The sequence below is a fragment of the Lissotriton helveticus genome, chromosome 2_1 (assembly GCF_964261635.1).
Source record: "Lissotriton helveticus chromosome 2_1, aLisHel1.1, whole genome shotgun sequence".
Lineage (NCBI taxonomy): Eukaryota > Metazoa > Chordata > Amphibia > Caudata > Salamandridae > Lissotriton > Lissotriton helveticus.
Genome location: NC_136059.1, coordinates 1,649,696,759 through 1,649,722,226, shown reverse-complemented (window position 1 = coordinate 1,649,722,226; position 25,468 = coordinate 1,649,696,759).

The window sequence follows — 25,468 nt, the reverse complement described above, 5'->3', positions numbered from 1 at the left end:
TGTACCAATTTTTTAATAACGGGGAGGTAGTTCTGAAAAGAACTTTTTTTTTTATTTTTCTGAACATTTTTTTACTGTTTTTGAATTTTTCGGAACAGTTTTATATTTTTTTGGGTTTTTCTTGGAGGGGGCAATGAAAACGATTCATTGTAAAGGGCTCAACAGGAGCAACAAAACAAAAAAAAGAAGTATTTATTATTTTGGGCGTTTCGGACAAACTTGCATATGATAGTCAATAGCTCTGTTGATCAGAGTGATGCTTCTTTCTCCGTAGGAAATGAATCCATCGCAAAATACGCAGGTGTGTTTTACTTCACCAAATCTCATTTGTATATTTGGCACCATCTCCCTGCCCTCTGGTCCCGTTACTTCCGGTACAACAGATCTTCTGGCCATAATAGGGAGATTATCTAGGTCGTTCCGAAACTGTGCAGCACTGTAGTTGTTAGGATGCCACCTAGTCATATGGCGATGCATTGTGTAGTTTCCGAAACTGTATTTTTTGTCGGTCCCTCTGGACAGTCTATCTTGAAATATAAGGCAAGTTACGTATCTTGCATTTACTTTTTTCTGACCTTTGGGAATTTTAAAAAATTGCCAAATGAAGTTTTCTTTCCGGTGAGACGTCTTGGGCTGCTCAGGCAAAAACTGCCTCTCTTCGTGCTCGTCCTCCTGTTCCTCTTCTTCTTCTTCTTGTTGAATTACAACTTGAGCAGGTGGTCCACTCTTCCTTGGATGTGGTGGAGGTGGTGGGGAAGCACCAGCTGAAGCTACTAAAGAAGCCATTGCTCAGTGATCACAAAGGGTCTTTCTCTCACAATGATGAAAGTCAGAGTGAGGAAAGAAGGAGGGATTTTCATCATTTGGGAAAAACAAGAGTTCTCAACCAATCAAAAGTGTTCATTTTAGATTATATGACCTAGTCTTACATCATTAGGAAACCAAAAGTGAAATGAACCAATGAAAAGTGTTATTACCAAGTCACATGACTTGCTGTGTTTACGTTAAGCGCTTTGCAGGGCCTCCCTGTTTGCTTCCAGAAACCTGCGCTTTGGCACTCGCTTCGCGTACCAGTTCGCTAACGTAGCACGTCATATGACGTATCAAGCGACAACGTGGAACGTCATGCGGACGGGAGGCGTCACGATGTTGTTTTCTAACGCGGCACTTGCGGTAAAGAAACGTTTACCGGCTCGCGGTCTATTTCGCGGCATCAAGGTCAGCTAACGGGAAGCTTCCTGATTCGCGAAGCGGGAACGAAGAAAAAAAAATATTTTAAAAAAAAAATATTCATAAACATATAAAATATATTTTTGGATTTAAAGAAGAATACATTTTACAGCTACAGATATTAGCTGTTAAAAAACCAATGAAATTCACAGAAAAAACCATAGGTTATAGACCATATATAGTTAGGAATTAGCATTTACAAAACCTTGAAAATTCACTGAAAAAACCATAGGTTATAGACCATATATAGTTAGGAAATAGCATTTAGAAAACCTTATTTTACTCACACAAAACCATTGAAATTCCATATATAGTTAGTTGCACTAACTATATATCGCGCACCTGCAATCCACTGCTGATGATGTCACATATTACATCATTCATGACATGGTCAGTGACATCACTGATGACATCACTGATGACATCTCAAATGACATCACTGATGACATCACTGATGACAACATCCAGTGACTGTATGCTTCTGTAAAGTTAAAATATGTCTTACATATTGAAGAATGAGTGGATGTATAAGTGTCTGGATGAAGGATTTAGTAGGTGCATGACTGACTGTATAAGTGAGTGATTAAATGTGTCTCACTGAGTGCATGGGTTAGTGACTAAACTGTTTTAAATTGTGCATCATTGTGTCTGTTGTTTTGTAATCTGATGCATGTGTTGATCATTAGCTATATGACTAACTATATGGGTTATTGATTAGTTGCCCAAGTATTTGTATGGGAGACTGAGTGTGTGTGTGGGTGTCTGGGAGGTGTATGACTCTGTGCATAGATGTGTGAGCAGTTGATTCACTAGATGTATGGGTTCAAAAGTGCATGTGGAAACATCTGTATGGGCGGTTGACTGTGTGCATGAGTGTATTGGTGAGTGAATGGATATCTCAGTGCTACATGTCAAAGTAAGTACATATGTAAAACACAGTACATGTGATAGTTGACATATATAAATAACTGTGCATAAGAGCCAGTGAATGTGTGAGTGGCTGTATGGATTATTGTGAACTTGTATCAGGGATTGTATAACAGAGTAAATATGTGTTATTATATGTTCCAATAAGTAAGGTGTGTATAACTATATAGTTGAGGAAATCGAGGTGTGATTGATTCTTTGCAAGACTGACTAGGTGTGTGAGTAACTCCATGGATGAGTGACAGTCTGTGAGTGTCTGTTTACACTGAGTGTATCTAAGGTTATATTAGAGTCTGAAGAGGTTCATTGTATCATCACATGAATGATGTCATCAGTGATGTGATCAGTAATGTCAAATGAGATGTCATCAGTGATGTCATCAGTGATGTCATTTGAGATGTCATCAGTGATGTCATCAGTGATGTCACTGACCATGTCATGAATGATGTAATATGTGACATCATCAGCAGTGGATTGCAGGTGCGCGATATATAGTTAGTGCAACTAACTATATATGGAATTTCAATGGTTTTGTGTGAGTAAAATAAGGTTTTCTAAATGCTATTTCCTAACTATATATGGTCTATAACCTATGGTTTTTTCAGTGAATATATATATATATATTCGTTTTTTTATGACAGCACAATGCTAAGCCAAGCTGACATAATGAAGACAATAGAAGAGGCAGGAATAAAGCAAGTTGGTGCTTCAAGTAATATTAAACAGAAATCAAAATTCATTCCCCAAACCGCATACAACACAATCGATACCTTCCACGATTTGGTGGTCAATGATTTGAAGAAATTGCAAGCAAGGGGCCCCGATCTGAGCAAAGAGAACAATACAAAGAATGAGTGGAAAGCAATAATGAGCTTGAAAAATGAGAATGACCTCATCATAAAACCCTCGGATAAGGGAGGATATATTGTTTTAATGGACAGGAAGCAGTACCAGAAAGAAGCATGGAGACAGCTTTCGAATACTGAATGCTATAGGACTGTCACAAGATCTGTGTATGATGAAAAAAGCATAATGGAATTCCATGAAATGATAGAAAAGTGGCATACAAAAGGAATACTAAAGGACATGGATTACAAAAGCATTTGCTGTGAACTACCGGAGATCCCCACATTTTATCACTTACCAAAAGTGCAAAAGTGTAACAAAAACCCGCCCATTAGACCCCATTGTTTCTTCACTGCTCAGTTTATTGGAGAACAGATCCATTTACATCGACTGCTTTTTAAACCCACTGGTCCAAGAGCTAAGTTCCTATATAAAGGACATCAAGGACTTCCTGCGGATTGTGTCTGGATGTGAATGGGAACCCGATATGTTGCTTGTGACACTTGATGTTACAAGCTTATTTACGAGCATAGAGCATGAAAAGGGACTGAGAGCTATTGAGTTCTTTTTGAAAAAATGTAATGCCAAATACTATGAGCATAATCTGATGATAATGGAACTCACCTCATTCTGTCTTAGGAATAACATTTTCCTTTTTGCAGGGGAGCTTTACCGCCAGGAACAGGGGACTGCAATGGGCACGTACTTCGCCCCCAGTTACACAATTTTATTCGTGGGCTGGTGGGAGAAGCACGTTGCCAGGGCGGGAGAAAATGAAAAGTGGCTGGACAACATTGTGGTGTGGGCGCGCTACATAGATGACCTCTTCATCATCTGGAAGGGGTCACGAGAGGAGGCAGAAATCTATGTGGCGCCCCTCAACAACAATGATTGTAATTTGACATTTACAGAATGTATCAGTGAGACTCAGGTACCATCCTTAGATTTATTGGTATATATTGAGGAAGGAAACATACAGACTTCACTGTACCGAAAACCAACGGCTGGGATCAGGCTTCACTGTACCGAACCCAACGGCTGGGAACATGCTTCATGCGGGCAGTTTCCATCCGGACAGTGTGATCAAAGGGGTCCCTTATGGGGAACTTGTCAGGCTAAGACAAAACTGCACAACTGATAGGGAATTTAAAAAAGCCATGGATGAGTCATTCTGTAGTCTGAGAGAGAGGGTACAAGGAAAGGATTTTGAAGGGGGCTAAAAATAAAGGAGAACATCTGGAAAGAAAGAATCTGATAATGGGCGAGAGGGAACACAGAGACAGGAAACCCCAAAATGAGCTGAGAATGATAACAGACTACTTTACACAATCGCTGGAGACTGTCCAAATCTTCTGCAGAAATTGGAAGGTACTCAAGTCAGATCAAGTGATAGTACAACATATACCCAATACACCCCATATCACGTACAGGAGAGGCCCGGCCCTCAAAGACCACCTTGTGAGACGTCACTACACTAAGAATCCCAAAAGAAAATATGTAGTAACAGGATTTTACCCTTGCATGAGCTGTAAGGCCTGCAAAATGGCAAAAAGGTCAAACTATTTTCCATTCCAGGCAGGAAAGTGAAAAGAAAAATCAACAAACTAATGAATTCTAATACAGAGTTTGCTGTTTACTGCTTATCATGTCCCTGCAAGCTCAACTATGTAGGGAGTATTATCCACCAGACAAAGAAAGGAGTGCTTGAGCACATGTGAGCAATTAAAAACCGAGACGTAACGCCACTTTCAAGAGTACCATAAATTGAACCCTAGTCTCTCGAAGTTTTTCTGCCTCGACCACATCCCAAATGATGAAAGGGTTGGGGACTGGGTAAAGAAATTGCGAAAACTTGAATCAAAGTATATATTTGAGATGCAGACAAAGAGTCCTTCAGGATTAAACAACGAGGAGGAACTCTGGGTACATATTTCTTGAGACTTTATATAAGATGTTCTACAATCTGCATGGGGACGTCCGAATGCGCACTCAGAATAAGATCAATCGGTGAAGAAGGCAGGAGGGATCCGACTTACAATCAAGGGTAGCCATAATTACTAACTGGGAGGTTTTCGGGTAGAATATAGAAGTCAGGAGAATAGGTGGCATCTATTTAGGAACATATGCCCATTCAGGGCTTGACTGCCGAAGACACCCAAAGGGAAAGCCCATTCAGGGCCAAATAGCTCTTGTATAGAAATGCACAAATGTACATAGTATAAATTTGTAAATACAATAACTGTATATAAAGTGTAAATATATGCACATTGATACAGGGATTAAATGGTACAATGTGTAAATAATTGATAGAAGAAAGAGTAATGAAATAGGAATGTGTGATTCACAATACATTATAAGATGGCCCCCATGTAAAACGCAAAGATGAGACCATGTGTTTTTCCTCATTGCTTTTCATGACATGAATGAACTGCTCTCCCCTTTCTATGTCGATGCACCTTATTGTTCAGTTTAAAATGAACATGAATTGTTGACTCCCCGACATTGATAAAGGCGTGTAGCCGAAACGCGCCTGTCTGGTGTTATTTTGTTTGTGGCAAAATAAAATTGAGAAAATATATATCCCCTGGTGTGAGCCTCAAATGTGATCCGTAAGAGGGATCGTCGAAAAGGAATATATATATATATATATGTATATATATATATATATATATATATATATATATATATATATATATATATATATATATGTACTCCCCACGTACATTCTGGAAATCCAAGAAAAAACAAAGCGGCACACCTCTGGACAGCACAATACTTTATTTTGCACAAAGATGACGCATTTTGGCCAGAGCCTTTTTTGAGTGAAATTCATGTGCCCAATTACCTCTGGAAATAGTTGTTACAGTTCATGGATAGGGACGAAATGCTGTACACATTGCGATAGCCTCCGAATTTGATTTATAAAATTGTATAGTCACAGACAAGAAATCAAGTCATTTTAAGTATTGCACTTTGATTTACCAACAAATTATGTTGCCAAAAACGGGAATTTACCACAATTACATTTTAATGTATTCGAAGAGATTTTCAAATTAATAAACGTTTTCATTGCATCAACTAGTAAAAGGCATCATTGATAAACATACAATAACACCCCAAGCTTTAGATTATTCATGATTACAACCGGATACTTGTTTTGAGATACCTTGTGACCACCATAATAGCACTAGAAAAAGGACAATGCCTTTATGTCACGTGTATGGTTTCTCAGCTACCACTTCCAATGTGGCTGGAGCATTGTACAGGCAATTTAATAAAGTTACCTAATTCAAAATACGCAAATGAACCATTGTGTGATTTTTATGTGTTTTTCCTAGGCTACAAATTCATGGCGCAGCAGGAACATTTTATTGGCAATTTGATCAGATTATTTCATTTGAAAATGGCCAAATTGAACCATCCTGCAATTATTACTTCTATAATTCAGAAAAAAAGGCAAAAAACATATTGATCATTTTCAATGTGTTTTGTCCTAGCTGGTTACACTGACACTGCTTCTATGGACAAAATGATCCCCTGTGTGTTAAAATTATAACTCACAAAGAAAATATCTTTTGGTCAAGGGTATGTTCAAATGGTTCAATGTCACTTTTCCATATCCTTACTGGTACCTTCCTATTGGCAAGACATTCCCACATGTATGTGCAAGGTGAAAAAAGAGTAACTAAAGTGAAAGGGGGTGTTGCATGGGTTTGGCCTACGGAATAGCTCTCCTCAGATTGCATACAATGTGAGGGCTGTAACCTTGGACCCTTATTCTTCCTCGACTCCCATAAGTCCTAGTATAGTGAAAAAAAGGGTATCAATATATGTGAATTCTTCTATGGTATTAACCAATGTCAAGGACCTTAGAATGCATTGGCCTTAGCGTACAGTTAGGCATTCAAAACGGAAACCCCCCATTAAAAATGGCAAAGGTGAAGAGTAAGTGAGTAAATGCAGATTAAAATCAGGCTGAAGGAAATTGACATACTAATAGCCTAAGAGGAATTAGCATCCTATAAGCGTGACCAATTCCTCTCCCCTATTCAGTCCACTAGGATTTTTTGTATTGACATCGGTTATTTATTTCGATTCCATAATGCAAAGCTGTTTCTTCCTGTCGCCACCCCTAGGGTGCATTGGGACCTTATCTATTCCATAGAACTGCACCAAGCTGCTGTTACTGTTGTGTTTTTGTAACTATGTATATGTCGTTGCTGGTGAAATAAAAAACTTGCCATCTACCTGGAGTGCTTCAATCTTTTTCCACGAAATCGAAACTGATTACCGAGCCTGCATATGTTACACGATTACCAGCATGTTAAGAGCACCCGCCGACGAGTGCCCCGGGATCACTGGTAAAACGGAGCCTTCATATATATATATATATATATATATATATATATATATATATATATATATATATATATATATATATATATATATATATATATATATATATATATATATATATATATATATATAAAAATATATATATATATATGTATGTATGTATATATATATATATATATATATATGTATGTATGTATGTATGTATATATATATATATGTATATATATATATATATATATATATATATATATATATATATATATATATATATATATATTTATAATATATATATGCAGAAACAGAATCCAGGTAAATGAATCCAAACAAGCCCGTAGTACATCTGAAAAGATCTTTTAATCAGCAAACACAAACGTCGAGGGATTACGCATTTCGAACAACAAGTTGTTCTTGGTCACATGACCCGCGTTCATCTCAACCCACTATTTAAAGGTGTAGTCACACAATATCATAAACATGACTCTGAAATACTAGACAGGATGGACTTGTCTCTAGGTGGTAGAAATGTGACAGGCCATAGACCCAAATCAACCTTTAATCCAATCACACCCCATGACAACCTAGAAACCTTTCATGATGTAGTCACAAGAGACCTCCTCACTCTTTGGGAGACCAGTAAGAATAGACGTGCGCATAACCTCTCCATAGACCAGCGAAATGCCCTCGCCACGCTTAATGCCGACCCCTGCTGTTAGTTAAGCCATCAGACAAAGGTGGACATGTTCTCCTGTGGGATGTGAATTTGTACAAACAGGAGGCTGAGAGACAGTTAGAACTATCAGGTGATTACAGGAGATCTAACAGGGAGGAATACACAGCAAGCATCACCATGTATCATGAAAAACTCAAGGCTTGGAGAGAAAGGGTCTTATTAGCAGAGTCAGAGTTTAGATTCCTGTGTGTGAAACAGCCGGTCTCACCCTGTTTCTACATGCTCCCAAAGGTCCACAAGGACGAGAGAAATCCCCCAGGTAGGCCCATTGTATCTGCCAATGGCAGTCTCCTTGAAAGAACCTCTATTTTTCTTGACACCTTCCTTTTCCCGTATGTCCTCAACCTCCCCTCGTATTGTAGAGATAGCACAGATTTTATCTCCAAAGTGGAGGGCATTAGATGGGAGGAGAGTTTCTGGTTGGTAACAGTAGATGTGGTTTCACTCTACACGTGTCTCAGGCACAGTGATGGTTTAGAGGCATGTAGACATTTCCTGAGAGATAGTTCTGTTTTCTACTTGCAACAAACTGAAATGCTTCTTGAAATGTTGGAGTTTTGTTTAACGAACAATTTTTTCATGTTTGACAATACGTGGTATAAACAAGAGGTGGGAACTGCGATGGGAAGTTGTTTTGCTCCTAGCTTTGCCTGCATGCTGATGGGGTGGTGGGAGGAACAGGTCCTTTGGTCTGAAGACAACATCAACCTTACAAGTCATATTGCCTTTTACACCAGGCATATAGACGATATTTTCTTGATTTTGGATGTTCCCAAAACTGAATTGAATAAATTCTTTGCCAGTATAAACAGAAATAAGATTAATCTGAAATTCACCAACAAGGTTGACCAAACAGAAATGGACTTTTTGGATGTTAAGGTTAAAGTGGTGCAAGGTGCTTTCGAAACCAGCCTATACAGGAAACCCACCTCAGGTAATAGCATCCTTCACGCTAGGAGCCACCACCCTAGCAGCCTCAAGGACAGCATCCCTTATGGAGAGTACTTAAGGGCTAAGCGGAATTGCAGCTCAGAAGCCGCTTTTTTGAAAGAACAGACGAACATGACAAGGAGATTCAGAGCCAGGGGTTATTCGGACCGGGTACTCCTGGTGGCGAGAGAGAAAGCCAGAGCTAGAAATAGGGAGACCCTCTTGACCCAGAAGAAAAGTATAACTGAGGGGAACCTAGGCTCCAACAATGTCAGGATGATAACCACATACAGCACAGAGGCAGGCAAAGTACGCGAGATACTAAGGAAACATTGGCATATTGTAAAAAGCGACCCAGTCATTGGCAAAATGATCAACAGACAACCACAGGTGACATACAGAAAGGGCCGTTCTCTTAAGGATATGCTAGTGAGAAGCTACTTTGAGACACCAAAGAAAAAGAAGAATTGGCTCTCTGAGCAGAAAGGCTTTTACAAATGTGGCAAATGTAAGGCCTGTGCCAGTAGCAAGAATGTTAAATCCTATCCCCTTCCAACGGGTAGAAGCACAGGTATTAGCAAATTTATGAATTGCAATACGGATTATTGTGTTTATGTGATTGTCTGCCCATGTGCGAAGTTCTATGTTGGGAGCACCATCTTCCCAATAAAGAAAAGGGTGCTGGAGCACATGCGGGCGATAAAGAATGTAGACATGAGCTATGCTACAGCGCGCCATTGGTTACGCTTTCATGACAGCGATGTTAATCAATTTTCCTTCTTTGGCATTGACAGAATTCCAGCAAATCCAAGAAGGGGCAACAGACTAAAACAACTACGCATCATGGAATCCGAGTACATCATCCGTCTGGATTCAAGAAGCCCCTTTGGCTTCAATGAGGATGAGGAATTACATGTGCACATTGGCTAAGAACCTTATGTGAAGCCGGAACTGTACTTACCTGAACCCTCGCACCTATACCTCATCCTCTCCCGTGCCCTCCCTGCTCTTGTGTCCGCGGTTTTCCAACTCCCACCTTCCTCCAGAGAGGGCTCTCTCTGTCGCAGGGGGGGATTAGGAGCTTTCACATTTGAGCTTATACTAGATGGCCTCGCCAAGAACCTGCCCTATCAAACAAACGGGGCTGACTCCTCTCCGAGGATAACCCTTCACCGCATCACTTAGGTTAAAAATCCCCCCCAAATCCCCCCACTCCCTCCCTAGCACACTGCTCCACCACATGTCCATAAATGCACAATCACACCCTGATGTATCCTTCTGTTGTAGGTCTTGTCAGGCTCTTCACGGATAGGATAGGGCTCACTCTATGCACTACTCACAGGGCTAAAAGATTTATTTTAGCACCTTTTATAGTTTTGCCCTTCCCTTGGATCGGCTCCCAACCCTCCAACGCCCAGGACCAAGCCCCTAACCAATAGGACTTACTAAGATGTATATTCTCGTGACTATGATATCATACATATGGAGTTGAATATGTTACTCTCTCTCCAACTCTGGAAAGGCCACATGGCCGTCACGGTTGAAAATGATTATTGTTTAACCCTAATCACCCCCCTTTCTTCTTCCCAATTTTTCCCCCATGTTCATCATTTCTCCGTATTGTATACACTGATTCATTGTAAATGCCATGAGACAAGGCATGGCCACTTGGCCTTGCTGCCTGAAATCTGTATAACGTCAATGACTCTATGGTGTGCACCTTTATTAATTTCACCTTTTTATCATTTCATCATGTGCCAAAAGTATGTGCCAAGCCGACCATATTGGAACTGATTTAATGTATATATTTAATGAATTTGAATACTCTATTGTTTATATGTAAGCATGTATTCAACAAATGCAATTTCTGAAATTAACTGCACATCATGGTGAAACCACTGGGTCTGTCTTTCATATCATTTGTAGTTTCTGTAACTATTGTAGTTCTGGATGGGTTTTTTGGTCCTATCTCACTTTCTACTACCACTTCAGTGCACTTTTTATAAAAATGGTGATTGTTTGTTTAGTTGGATGGCTAACGAAGAAGACCGCCTGGTCGAAACGCGTCGCCAATAAACACTTTTTTCAAACACGGACCCTGGAGTGCGAGTCTTCTGTGTTTCCTGTGTTTACATCGTGCGGGGAACCCTTTCTGACATATATATATATATATATATATATGTATATATATATAAAACTGCAAAAATACTTTATCAATGCTAAAAAACGTCCAACCATGACGGCACAAATGGAAGACCCAGACCGAAATCTATCAGTGGCTAACATGGAAGCTCTACAAACTTTAATTGATCTGGAACAAGAAACAGTAGGTGATGGTATCACACCCAGTGGAGCAGCCACCGTGTCAGAATTTAGCATATATGAGTCAGTCAAAACAGCATTCAAACCTAAATCACAATTTATGCCTTTGATGCCCAAAGACAATTTAGATCTTTCTCTGACAATGTCATAAAAGACCTCAAAGATTTGTCACTACAAAGTACAAGAGAGTACTGGAAAGAAAATGAAGACCACAGAAGGAAATACAACAACCTAATGACAAGAATTAAATCAAGATCAGATGTCGTGGTCAGATGGTCAGACAAGGGAGGCAATGTAGTACTCTGGCCCCTACAAATGTACAACACGGAACCCCTCACTCAACTCCAAGACAAAGATTGCTACATGCGGGTGAGCCCCACTCACAACGTGGGCATCCAAGAAAAGTTTCACAATGAACTATACAGATGAAAAGGAATGGGCCTCATCAGCAAGGACGAGTTTAATTACCTGAAAAATGACTACCCGGTGACACCACAATTATATCTAATTCCGAAGGTCCACAAAAATGAAGAGACACCACCCGGGAGGCCGATAATATCAGCGATTGGCAGCCTCTTTGAAAAAACCAGCATTTTCATTGACTCTTTCCTACAACCTGAAGTGAAAAAGCTCCCGGCCTACATTAGAGACACGAGCGATTTTTTGTCTAAAATCTTTGACATAGAATGGCATGACAACTATAAATTCATGACATTGGATGTCCAATCACTGTATACCAGTATCAGACATATCGATGGACTCAAAGCAATGAAACACTACTTGGGCAGCAGACCTATTGAACTATATCGCCATACAGAAATGCTATTGGAAATGGCTGAGTGGTGTCTGACAAACAATACGTTTATCTTTGACAGATTACATTATAAACAGCTACAGGGATCAGCCATGGGAACTTGCTTCTCCCCCAGCTATGCGAATCTGCATATGGGCTGGTGGGAGGAGCAGGTACTAAAAGTCCAGCACGCAGAAACTATGAAAAACAATGTAATGATGTACAAACGATACATTGATGATATTTTCATCCTGTGGCAGGGCAGTGTTGAAGAGGCAGAATGTTTTGCTTTGGCTTTGAATGAAAATGCCTTAAATTTGAAATTTACATGTAACACCAACGCTGAACATATCCAATTTCTCGATCTTGAGCTATATGTACAAGACAACAAGATACAGACACGCACATATAGAAAACCAACCGCAGGAAATTCCCTACTGCATGCGCACAGCTTCCATCCAACACCACTAAAACAGTCAATTCCCTATGCCGAGTGCTTGAGAATGACTCGAAATTGCAGCACCACTGAGGGACTTTCTAGTGCTAAACAGGAACTGTTCACAAGACTCAGAAAGAGGGGGTACACAGCTAGCACTTGCCAGAGGGCCGAAGAGAAATGCAGAGGCAAAAACAGAAAAGATCTGATTTTCCCCAAACCTGTGGCGAAAGCAGGGGACGAGAACAGTAAAAATCCCCCAAGACTCATAACCGGGTACAACAGATACCACAGCAATCTGAGAAAAATCCTGAGAAGACATTGGCCCCTAGTTCGAGGTGATGCAAACATAGGCGACATAGTGGGAAAAAGCCCTTCGATAACATTTCGAAAGGCTAAATCAATGAGGAATGAGATAGTCTGCAATGCGCCAGTTCTCAAGAAAACGAAAAATTGGCTAGACTCCCAGAAAGGTTTTAGAAAATGCTCCAAGTGCAAGGCTTGCACGCACGGCGTAAACACCACCACAGTGCAGGTTCCGTTTAGGACAAAACCTTTCATTCTGAGGGACTCATTCACATGCAAGACAGACTTTGCAATATATGTGCTGGTATGTACATGTGGCAAAAGATATGTAGGGTCTACAATTCATCCAGCACACGTACGGATCTTACAACACTTGAGAGCAATCGCCAATAATGATCCGGCGTATCCTGTGGCCAGACACGTACATGAGACTCACCAAGGTAATGCCAATAACATACAATATTTTGTTATTGATAGCATTCCAAGAAACCCAAGGGGAGGCAATCGCCCATTGGCGTTACGCCGCTTGGAGTCAAGGTATATCTTACTCTTAAACTCCAAGATCCCATTCGGCCTGAATGCGGATGAAGCCCTAAATGTCCACCTTTAGCAACAGCATCACCTTAGGTCCTCTTCTCTCCTAGTACCATTTGTATAACATCTGCAGTTCACGTACTTCAAAACTCACGGGTATACACATGGGCACAACAGAGCACACTACTAGACATATCATGCCAGTAGTACACATCACGTCTTCACATTCACTTTTAGTTCATTTACATTCACCAACACGTTTTAGTAAAATTTACCACCTCATGTCCCTTAGCCACTTAGTCTTATATTTGATTAAACCCTAGATATTTTGTTCCCGATTATGCCCTCTAAGGAAAACTCTGGCGAACATAGAGCTAACATGGGTAGCATTGCTAAATAAGTTGACGCGCCTACCCGGCTTCACACGCCCACTAGGGCAGAAATCAGTGATATGACTATCTACTGTCATCACAAGCATGAGTCATTTGTGCCTCACCTACTCTCTCAATTGCTTCGCGTAACCACTGACCCAGAAGCAAGCCTACTAGGCAGAATGTTTTCCGTTGTCCGGCGCCTTTGCGAGCGATAATTATTTGTTTAAACACACTAGCATCGCATTCACTTGTAGTGGTATTTTAACTATGATGAACAGGCAAATCACTGTTTACATTATATTAATACATTGTAAGTCATTCTACGCGCACATGTGCATTACTCAGTAACTTACCGTGAGGGAACCTTAGCATGGTAAAGGTTACCGCCTGAGCCGGCCGTCTCCGATGTAATTGCCTTGTCTCCCACACGCGCCCAGCGTCCACACGAGGCTTCAGCAATACAATGATACACAGGCAAACCAGATGGGCTACCATTGTGGGACCTTTATTGGGAACATCCATGGGAAGAACAGAATGGAAATTGTAGCATGTTGTGGTAACTACCATTATTTTTCGTATTCACTAAATGATGTCACTGAGGTTTGGATGATGACCTTATTTCGGCTGTGAATTTGAACATGCTGTATGTAAAAGGTCATAATTATGCTGACACATATGGGTTTGGTGATAAACGTAACAGTATAAATAATTTGTTAGTGAAAAATGAACTCTGAAGAAATGCTCGTCCTGGGTGCAAAAATGTAAAAAATAATTATATAAGACAGGTTCAGCCACACTGTAACCATGGCAATATCCAGTTTCAACCTGTACTGTAATTGAATGACACGCCCAGTATTTGGTGCATATATAAACGCCCTAGATTCAAATGCAGATGTAGTGAACAAGGCGGCAACGCCGAAACGCGTCTTAGCAGACACTGATCTATGAATAAAAGTTTGGATTCAGATCCACGGAGTCAGCGCCTTCTTCAATCGTACAAGCATGGTATGAATGAATATATATATATATATATATATGCAGAAACAGAATCCAGGTAATTGAATCCAAACAAGCCCGTAGTACATCTGAAAAGATCTTGTAATCAGCAAATACAAACGTCGAGGGATTACGCGTTTCGAACAACAAGTTGTTCTTGGTCACATGACCCGCGTTCATCTCAAACCACTATTTAAAGGTGTAGTCACACAATATCATAAACATAGAAAACATTTCTTGTTGTACGTTCAAATATATATATTTAGTTTGGTTTTAAAACTTCAAATACATATATATTTATGATTTTATTTAGCTATATTTTGGTTCACAATATTTTTGAGTTTGTGGTTTTAGTCATGTATTTTATGTTTTATTGTATTGAAAATATCCAGCATTTCAATTTTTCATTGTTTTTGTTTTCTCTATTTAGGTGTTTGTATGAGATGGTGATATTTGTATTATCTGTATTTTATAATAATGACTAGCAGCCCGTCCCGACGTTGTCCGGGTATGGAATTGAATGTGTGTAATGTGTGTATTTGGCAAGGGCAATTTATTTTAAAATCTCGCAGTAGACAACATTTTTTGTTTCATTAGTATAGGGACGGAGAAGGCCCAGCTGCAGCCCTTGTTGATGTTAGCAGGCGCTGTAATTGGTGTAGTGATCAGCCGTCTGAGCCCGGCTACAGACCTGGTTAATGTTAGCAGGCGCGTGTAATGTCGTTGAATGAGAGAGTTATCAGCCGCGGGTAAATCCGTTTAATGAGAGAGTTGAGTGACAGCGAGTAGAAGAGGCTGCAGTAATTGTCCCCGCAGACACGCTCATTTGCGTGTTCCCCCGCTTGAGGCCCAGATGCAGGCCTGTTTGATGTTAGCAGGCGCGTGTTCCCCCGCTTGAGGCCCAGCTGCAGCCCTGGTTGATGTTATCAGGCGCGTGTAATTAGTGTATTGATCCGCCACCTGAGCCCGGCTAGAGCCCTGGTTGATGGTAGCAGGCGCGTGGATTTCGTTGAATGAGAGAGTTCAGTAACAGCACGCAGGAGAGGCTGCAGTAACGGTACTTACTAGGCCTCCAGGTGAACGCATTTGTCACGCCCCCAGCACACGGCCACAGCAGACGATCTTCTGATTAATGTACGACCCACGTGGCATGAAGGGCGGAACGTAGCACACGTCCCCATCGTTTCTCACGCCCCAGCGTGCCCCTTGAGTGGCACAATTGCGTTCACATGGCATGAAGGCCGGACACACGCCCCCAGCGTTTCTCATGCCCCCAGCGTGCCCCTTGATGCTGCGCAGCAACGTAATTGGCGCTTGTATGTACGACTCAGATGGCATGATGGGCGGACACACGCCCCCAGCGTTTGTCACACCCCCAGCATTTGTCAAACCCCAGCACACGCCCACAGCCCACGATGTGATGGCCGTACCACACGCCCCCAGCGTTAGTCACACCCCCAGCCCACGCCCACAGCACACCGCAGACACGCCCACAAGGGACTACTTTGCAGGCACGTTCTTTTACCTTTTAAATGTATAGAGGAGTTGGCCTAATGGCTAAGGCGCTCGACCTCGGACCTGGGGATCTGGGTTCGAGTCTTGGTAACGATGCTAAACATCCTGTGATTCTGGGCAAATCACTTAATCTCCCCTTGCCTAACAAAAATGAATGTGTGTCCTCATGTAACGTAACTGGTGCTATGTAAAGCGCTCTGATACCTGATTCTGTTTGGGTCAAGTTTGCGCTAAATAAAACTCTACAAAAAAAATATATATATATGGTGGCCGTCTGCATAGCCTATGTCCTTCTGCTGCAACTGCCCTTTCCAACGCTGTATTGGGTGTTGTGATTGGTGCTGTGGATACTGAGATTACCCGCCTCAAAGGTTTGGGCTCTCCAATATTAGTATGGATATATATATATTGATACCCCTTGGTTCCTTTTCGCCAGAATTTGCAGCGCTCTCTCGCCGGTTCGTAAATCCCCGCAGCAGAACCACGCCGCATTTAAATCCACAACCAATTCCCCCAGTTGGGAGAAAAACGGGACGAACTCGCGTTTGTCTTCACTTATGTGCTTTTTTAATTAATCCTCACAGCATAGAGTTTCTCAAGCAGGCAGGCACAAATCCACGCGTTTCGGGATAGCAAATCCCTTGTTCACGATCAATTTGGCTCCAGGCTCTCAGTCTCAATATAGTGAGTCGCATTATTACATAATTTCCTGCCTGATGTTATTTTGGCCCTCGGCGTTCTGGATGATGTAGTCATTTGCAATTTTTTAAATAATATTTTTTTCCGTCTGCATAGCCTATGTCCTTCTGCTGCAACTGCCCTTTCCAACGCTGTATTGGGTGTTGTGATGGGTGCTGTGGTTACTGAGATTACCCGCCTCAAAGGTTTGGGCTCTCTCTTTATAATATTAGTATGGATATGGATTGTGTGTTTCAATATTTTTAATCTTGATATTATGTCATAAAAGCGTGTGGCAAGAAGACATCTTCAGTGTCTCCTCGCATATCCTGTTTTCCTTACTGTTCCTTCATGGATTCTATGGTTGTTCTTCATTCTTATGTATTATTCCTCTTGTGAGTTCCTTCTTGCTTTCTATGAACTGATACCTTTTTTTATGGTCTTGTGAGTCCATATTTCATTTTCTAGTCTATCCTTCTTTTTTCTAAGAACGCTTGACAGACTCGCTGACCTTGTGTCCCTGACTCAGAGTTCTATGTGACAAGGAGAAAACAGAGAACTAATCCAGAAGGAGAGGTGGGAGAGGAAAGTGATCAGGCGGGGAGAAAAGGAGTGTTCAGACATTCAGAAAGGCACCCCTTTTGCAAAGCTTAGTAATGTTTATTTCACAATCTTATATTATTTTCAGATTTTTTCAGAAATCATTCCTAATAAGCATTCACAAAGCCAACAGATTGAGTTTGTTTTATGACTCTGTGTTCATTATTGTGTGACATGTCGGAATATACTTATAGAAACAACACTGTGGGCCCGATTACGATGGCGGTGGGACCGCCACTATCAGGCTGTTGGTGGCCGTCCCTCCGCCATACAATATGCATTACTGCCCGCCGCATTAGGATTGTGGGAGAATGGTGGACGGTCTGCAATCCCTACCATGCTCAGACACCATCGAAGGGATTACAATGTGCCTTTCCCCCGGCTGTTTCATGGAGGTTAACCTGCCATGCAAAGGTTGGTGGAAAGTGACTATGGGGACCACTAACGGGCCCCCCTTCCCCCTGGCCCTCTGCCATGGGCAGGCACCTATGATGCCCCCTAAACATCCCTGCATCAAGTGGCATGCACCGCATTGTTGTGGCACGGATGTTTACAAACATGCCTCATAGCATTGAGGCTTGTGCTGCAGCCTTTTTTCAGGCCGCAGCACAAGCCTCAATGCTACGTCGGTATGTTTCCGACCGCCATCTGGCAGAACCACCGACTCCCTATCAGCCAGTCCCATTTTTGACAGAATGGCGGTTAGACGCGTCTCTGACCGCCATCCTAATCAGGCCCAAACACAATAAAATACTACTTAGCTGGCACAATTTATCAACCACAGGGTTCTAGTTCACATGCTTTAAGCCACACTCTTAATAACATGTCATGCCTTTTGTAAAGGATTCCTAAAAGTGCTTCCTTGACCACACTCCATTTAGAGACCTTGTTTTCATCCCTATTAAAGTACTAGCCTCACATGGTGCTCAGCTGATACTTGAAAAAATGTACTAGCCAGGGACACACTGATGAAGGGTGATACATTTTTTTGACCATATTTGTGAATCATACAATGAATGCATATCACATGATGGCCACATACCACATCATAGGCACACAAGCACCAATCCATGTACAACACTTCAGATGCAGAGTTAAGTTGGCCTCACAAAACGAGCATACACCATGTTCACAGTAGTCCAAGGCATACAGGGTCGGTAGATAGATCTGTGTTTGCTCCACGGAAATTTGCGAACCAAATCTCAAAATTCAACATACAAAGTTTGTTCATGCTATATGAAGAAACCTTTTTCATTAATAAAAACATCTTTTCAAGTATGAAATATGTGAGAATTATTCACAAATTAATAAAAGCATTGAGGAATGATGCTTGTTTGAGGTGAAACTGATATTTCCAAACACACCAATATCATCCACAAGTGTGATCCTGTCTACAAGTCTTATTTTGGCTTCTTCAATGCATTTTCAGAGAGACTACCACCATTTTTGATTGTAAAGAATCTGTTTCTCAACCAGAATCACTTTTGTTTGTAACTGTTTCTTAAATGTGATATTAAACAGTTGCTAATTACAGAATGCAGCAAACAGGCCGTGATGTCATTGGTTGTTGATGTAATGGATACAGTACTGATGAGTTGTGAGGTCGGAATGGCAGCCAACAGCATTTAACACTAGGGAAATAGTTGAGATTAGTTCAACCCACACCCTAAACTGGAAGCAATCACAGACATCACAGTCTTCTAATTGTGTTTATCACTCCTCTATAAAAACACACAAAGCCATGTTGATCTTCAAACGGTAAAGTGCATAAATCAATTTCAGCAGTTGAAAAAAAAATAGTTGCAAAATATTTTTTAAGTCAAGCCAAATCTTTTTATTAGTTCCTTGTCTACGAAGATGATCCAGCATGATTTAAAAAAAATCATATAACACATGTCATTTACAGAAGACACGAAAAACTGAAAATACACATTGCACACGTTAGAGACAGTGATACATGAAACAGAGAAAATAGTAGCAGAAAGACTGTAAAAGCACGCCTTAAAACATGAGATAAGTTGTGCTAATGACATTTAAATGCATATATTGCTTATTAACGTATATTACTGGAAAGTTTGATGCTATGTGAAGTGGCCTAGTGATTTTTATGATTTCTGCTGAGAATGCACCAAGTCGGTGCAAAATTTTGCAGCAATTTTGACTGCATAGAGGGAGTATCAGCGAGCTTTGACAGAACATCAAGTATTACTTTGACTGTTTTGTGTCACAATTGTGGAGCTTTTTGTTTGCATAATTCTCACTAAACTTACATTCTTTAGGAGGTTGGGTCTTCCAGTTGCTATGCTATATTTTTACAGTATGGTTTTAAGAGTGGTGTACCTAAACTAGATTTCTAACTTGTGAGTTAGCTGTCAAGCAATGATCTTCATTCGACAGCTAGCGTGGAGTTTGGTCACTCTATTTTTCACTCCTCCTATCGGTGGAGAAAGATTAATCAGAGAATCATTGCCTATGTGGGGATGGAGACGCTTCAGACTGCCTAATCGTAGAGGGCCCAGTAATGTTAGAGGAGTAAGCGTATAGATACAAATGTTATGCACTGATTCATGCTGCAACAGAGACAACAGTCAATATCAAATAATATTGTGCAATAGCACATGGTTATAGGATGCAGAAAATTAGTATGTTTGTACCATGATCCGAAAGGAGAAGCTTTAGACTCATCTGAAGACAAAGGCACAATTAATGGAGTTTACAATTTATTATACAAATTGCCGTAGCAAGATTGCCATGAGTCATAAAGTAACCAAGGTAAATTGGCTTTCTGGACGATGATCCCAATCCCTCAGCACACAACTCACTTACGAGAATGAGGAGTGAGGAGAGTTGGCACCAACCTGGTTCCACAGACGAAGCTTCATATACATAATGAGTAATCGTACAGTATGATTGTATAGTGCCCTGACAGGGATCAGTTGACTTTATAAAGCATGAGACTGAAGCCCAAGGGCCTGATTCACATAGGTAAATGTATATGTGGAGATCTACTCACAAGTAGATCTGCTTTAAGGTGTAAGCCTCCACTCTATTGCTATACACTACATAAGAGTATAGAGTTACACCTAGGTGTAAGCTTGCAGAGCTCCAATCCTTCCAATGAGGAGGTGGATTCTCCTACAGCTGTATTTATAAGTGTGAAGTTACTATTAGTAACTTTTCAGCTGTTGGTGGAGATTACCACCATGAGGGTGGATATCTCCCCATAGGAGAGTAAAGGGAAATGTAATGTAATATATTAAAAACAAATCAATAAATAAATAAAAATATTTGAATGTAGAATAATTTGAAATAATTCAAATTAACCTGAAAGGAATAAAATAAAAAATAACCACTGGGGGCGAGCTTACCTGTCAAAAAATGTCTAGTGTATTAACTCCTAATTGTGTGAGAAGCGTAATTCAGCATTTAGCAGTATAAAATTTGTCAGAGGATGCATTTTACGCATAGAAAATAGCACTAAATGCTACAGGACAAGAACAGCAGTAGCCAGTAGCCCCTCACTCTCTCTAAGTTCGCTGTTCCTGTGCTCCTGCTTGTGTAATTTCAGTAATCATATATCACAAGAGTAATGAGTAATTACTGAAATTAGTCCGAATACTCTGGTGTAATAAACATTTCACCTAGGCCTAGTTACAACACATTAGCTCTTCAATGTAAATTTTCATTAACTTATTAAATAATCAAAATATATTAATTCATTTATAAATATGAAATTAAAAAAATATTTTACAAATAAAATTACCAACCCTCAATTACACGCTTTAATTAATTTAAACAGGTATTTTAAAAAATAGGTTATTATATTTGTGTATTACATTATTCAATTCAATCAACAATTTTACTAACTTTTCAGAAAATAGATACATATATGGAGGTCTGACAAAGCATCAGGGAGTTGGGGTAAGTCGAGTATTTCCCATTATAGATATGAGTTGACAAAAAGGTTGATGTGGCCAACATGTGTGCCATGGGGAGGTGATCTGCATTCCACTGCCTACTGTCTGTGTTTAGAAAAATGAACTGCCTTCCTCCAAGCAATAAGAATGTTCTTGTCTGAATAATGGCAATTAAAAGAGTTTGAACTGCCAGAATGGAACAGGGCTAAATTCAAACAGGAAGAGCTAAAACTCCACAAATGTCTCTAGAAGATGCTGAACTGCATCTCTAGTGCACCCACTTCTAGCAGTATCTAACAAAAATAACAGCAATCGCAGCAGTAGAACATTTCACCTCAAATACAGAACACAATCAAAGTAAACAAATGCCTCTTTTGTAGGCAGTGATGTTGTTATAGTGGGAAACAATGATTCACAAAGGACCTATTTCAACATACTTACAAATATCACTTTGCTATTTCCCCAAGAAAAATAGGTGTGTCTTGGAAATGTGAAGTTGAGATGGGTCCTTGGTGAATCATTGTCTCCCACATAATATTACCCAAGATCCATTAGTCATACTGAGTTTACCCTGGCTCTTTTTTTGACAGTGACGCTATTGACACACTCTGAAGAAAAACAAACAATCAGCTGATTAATTAGAGAAGTTGAAGAATGAAATTCTTTTCATGAGAAAAGGACTTTCCTTTTGTTACTCATCATATGATGTTGATGGTGAACCACACACTGGATCCCTGATGACCATTGGAAAGAGGGAAACATGCAAAATAAATGTGACTTTAGTTTGTTACATGATGATAATTGTGCCTCCTAATCAGGTAATACGGACTGAATGTGTGACTGATGATCTTATGATATCTTTTTGTATACAGCCAGTGGAATAACATTAGCCTCCATAGCCCCTGTGATGACGGGGCCCTCAAGCTCCAGGAGGCCCCCTCAGCACAGTACACTGACTTTGTCTGGGACCAGTAAGTGTTAGTTTGATATGCTCGATTTGTTGGCGGTGGGGCAATGCGTTAGATGGTGGCCCAGGGCCCACACCCTCCATGTACTTTGCTGGGGGGTCCACCCTAGTTTTGTTACCCCACTGTATACAGTACATAGCCACTTCTGTTTTAGCCGCTGTTTTACACAACAAGTGACTGAGCACAGGTGAACATGTCAGTATGATGTTTGAGGCAAGCAGTTCCACAGTTTGACTGCCTGCATTTTGGATGCTCAGCGGCCAAACCTGATGTGCCTTCAGCGAGGGTAAACAAATTATCTTGAAAAGAAGTCTAGCGAGAATAGAATCAGGGATAGACTCTAGCATGAGAATGAGTCAGATATCCCAATCTCAAGAACTTTGACAGCTTAGCTGCTTCCACTACTGCCATGAGAATTGCAGCCTGAAAGATGAGGAGTCTGCCCCACATTGAAGGAGAGATGTCCCAACCACACCAAGATGCACTCCATTCAGTGGCGTAGCCGTGGTGGAAGAGCGGATGGGGGGGTTTCTGGCGATATTGCCGCCATACATGGCATATGCATGGAAGAGCAGGGGGGAGGCCGTCGCCCCCAAAACTCATGCCGCTCTGGGTAGACCACCCCCTCCTTGCGACGCCACTGACTGCACTGAGATGGAATTGGCTTGCTGGATCACTTTTCACCATTTTCCCTACAAGGAAGATCTTTATTGTGTGTCTGAGACCTTGCATGAGGCAAGTGCTGAAAAGTTTCTGGGATGGACCAGAACCTTTGGTGGACTATGCGAGGCTCTCCTTCTGGCTAGAAATGTTTAATGTATGGTGTGTGTTTACTATATCTGAGCGACTAAACGTGCATCCCTCTCCAAGTGCGAGCCTTGACTACTCGCCATCCCTGAAAGTCTAAAGAGGAGGTAGGTGGCAATTCAGTGAGCTTACAGTAATACATAATTCCAGGGTTCTTTAGATAATATACAATATTGTTTCAAGCTAGACAAAAACATGAAGATTGTTTTAAAACGTTATATAAGTAAAAAATAATCATCAGAAATGTAAAGAAATAGTTACTCCCTATAAATCATTTCACTTCCAACAGAACTTATAAAACGATTGAGTAACATAATCTACTTTAAAAAAACTCATGTGTTTAGAACTCCAGTTTTCTATTTTCACATGCCACCAACTTACAGGAAAACTGGTGCCTTTAAGGTGGGACAGTTTGACTCTATACACCTCCATATTGCAAAGGGCTGAGGATCAAAGTTAGTTTTTTTTGCCACAGAGGATTCAACCCTGCAGTACCTTGCACTTTACTTCTGTGTGGGTCTATAGATTGCACTACAAAACCATTTGCTACTGCAGGGTGATAAATAAACGGGAGCTGCCAATTCGAAAATTGCATATTGCACGCCATACTTCACCAAACATATCACATATCTACAGAAATTGGCTTGACATTCTGGTCAAAGATGGATGTGATTCCTAACATACAAAACTATGACAGGAGAAAAATGAAGAAAACACATAAGCAAATATCCAGAAAAACAGCATCCGCCAAAAACATAAGTATTCAGCAGCACAGAGCATGCATGTTAGTGCGGCATCAGCAAAAAACACGAGAGCCGGAGCAGTGTCTGCAGGAAGTGACTTCAGCATTAATTCATGCATGCATTCACTTCCTCCTGTGTGAATCATCTGCATGAGGAACCTGGTGATGCAGAACAGCAGACATCAAAGTAGTAGCATTTTGCAATATTCTTTGATTTGGTAAATTTGATGGTGGTAAATGTTGCTTCCAGCTTCACAGATTGCATAATCAAAAACTTACCACAATTCCACTGGAAGACTAAATATATCACACACCTCTATTTTTGTAATATGCATGAGTTCTGTGTAGAAAGAAATAATATAATAATTATCAAAATGTATTTGATGGAACACACAAATCAAACACTAGTGTATGTTATTTCTTCATTAACAGGTGCCGCTGTTAACCATTTAACTTGTATTCATTTTATTTATTCCAGAAAGATGAAACACAGGGTCAAACATTCCAGAATTCAAACATGTCACTGCAGGTTAGGTTACAGACAGAAGGTTAGGTTACAGACAGGAGGTTAGGTAACAAACAGATGTATGTAAAGCATTTTCAACCATAAAGATTTTCAAAGGCTGGACATAAAGAATATTGCATTCATTCATCTGTTGATGGAATGCCAGCCTGATTTTTAATAAGCATGCAAGGTATTAGGATGTCAGTTTTCTTTAACAAGGCAGAATATGTATGCATACAGAATCATTTTTTTCAGCAGAGATAATTCAATAATTGACCCCTACTCAGATTTCAAGAGAAATGTATGTAAATTGGTTGTACAGTAATTTCTGGAATGCTGCACTATTAATGGGAGAATGATCTAGCCATCCAGGGGGAAATCACATGAAGCAGCCACATTTCTAATATGAGCGAAGTTGCCAACCAATTTTCGTGCCTGTCAGTATCCTGTGCGAAAGAAGGAACAACACTCATCGTTGGAAGGATTGTCACAAACCATTTAGCAGAATAGGTAGCAGTAGTGCTTAATTCGTAAAAAAAAAAAAAAGAAAAACAGAAGTGGAGAGGGTGATCGAGCGGTTCACCAACACCAGATACTCCATTACCATGTACTCACCTGGGCCCATAAACTCACAAGTGGTAAAAACCCCTGGTCGATTAAGGGGGTTTCCGTTTAATTTTCACAAACTGTTTAGGGTTAGATTATTCAATACTCTCATTCATCACTCAACTAACCCTTCACAGATCAACAAGTTCTTTCCTCTGGTCGATGGACCTTTAGTTGAACCAGTTGATGGTGATAATTACCATAACTTTAACTTGTAGTCTATAAGTAAATAACCACAGACTCAAGAAGTTTTAAATCTTTATCTAAATTAAATGTATGTGAACCATTCCAAACACCAAGCATAACACTTTGGGCTCATACAATAATCAATGCTCAGAAAGTGAGAGGAG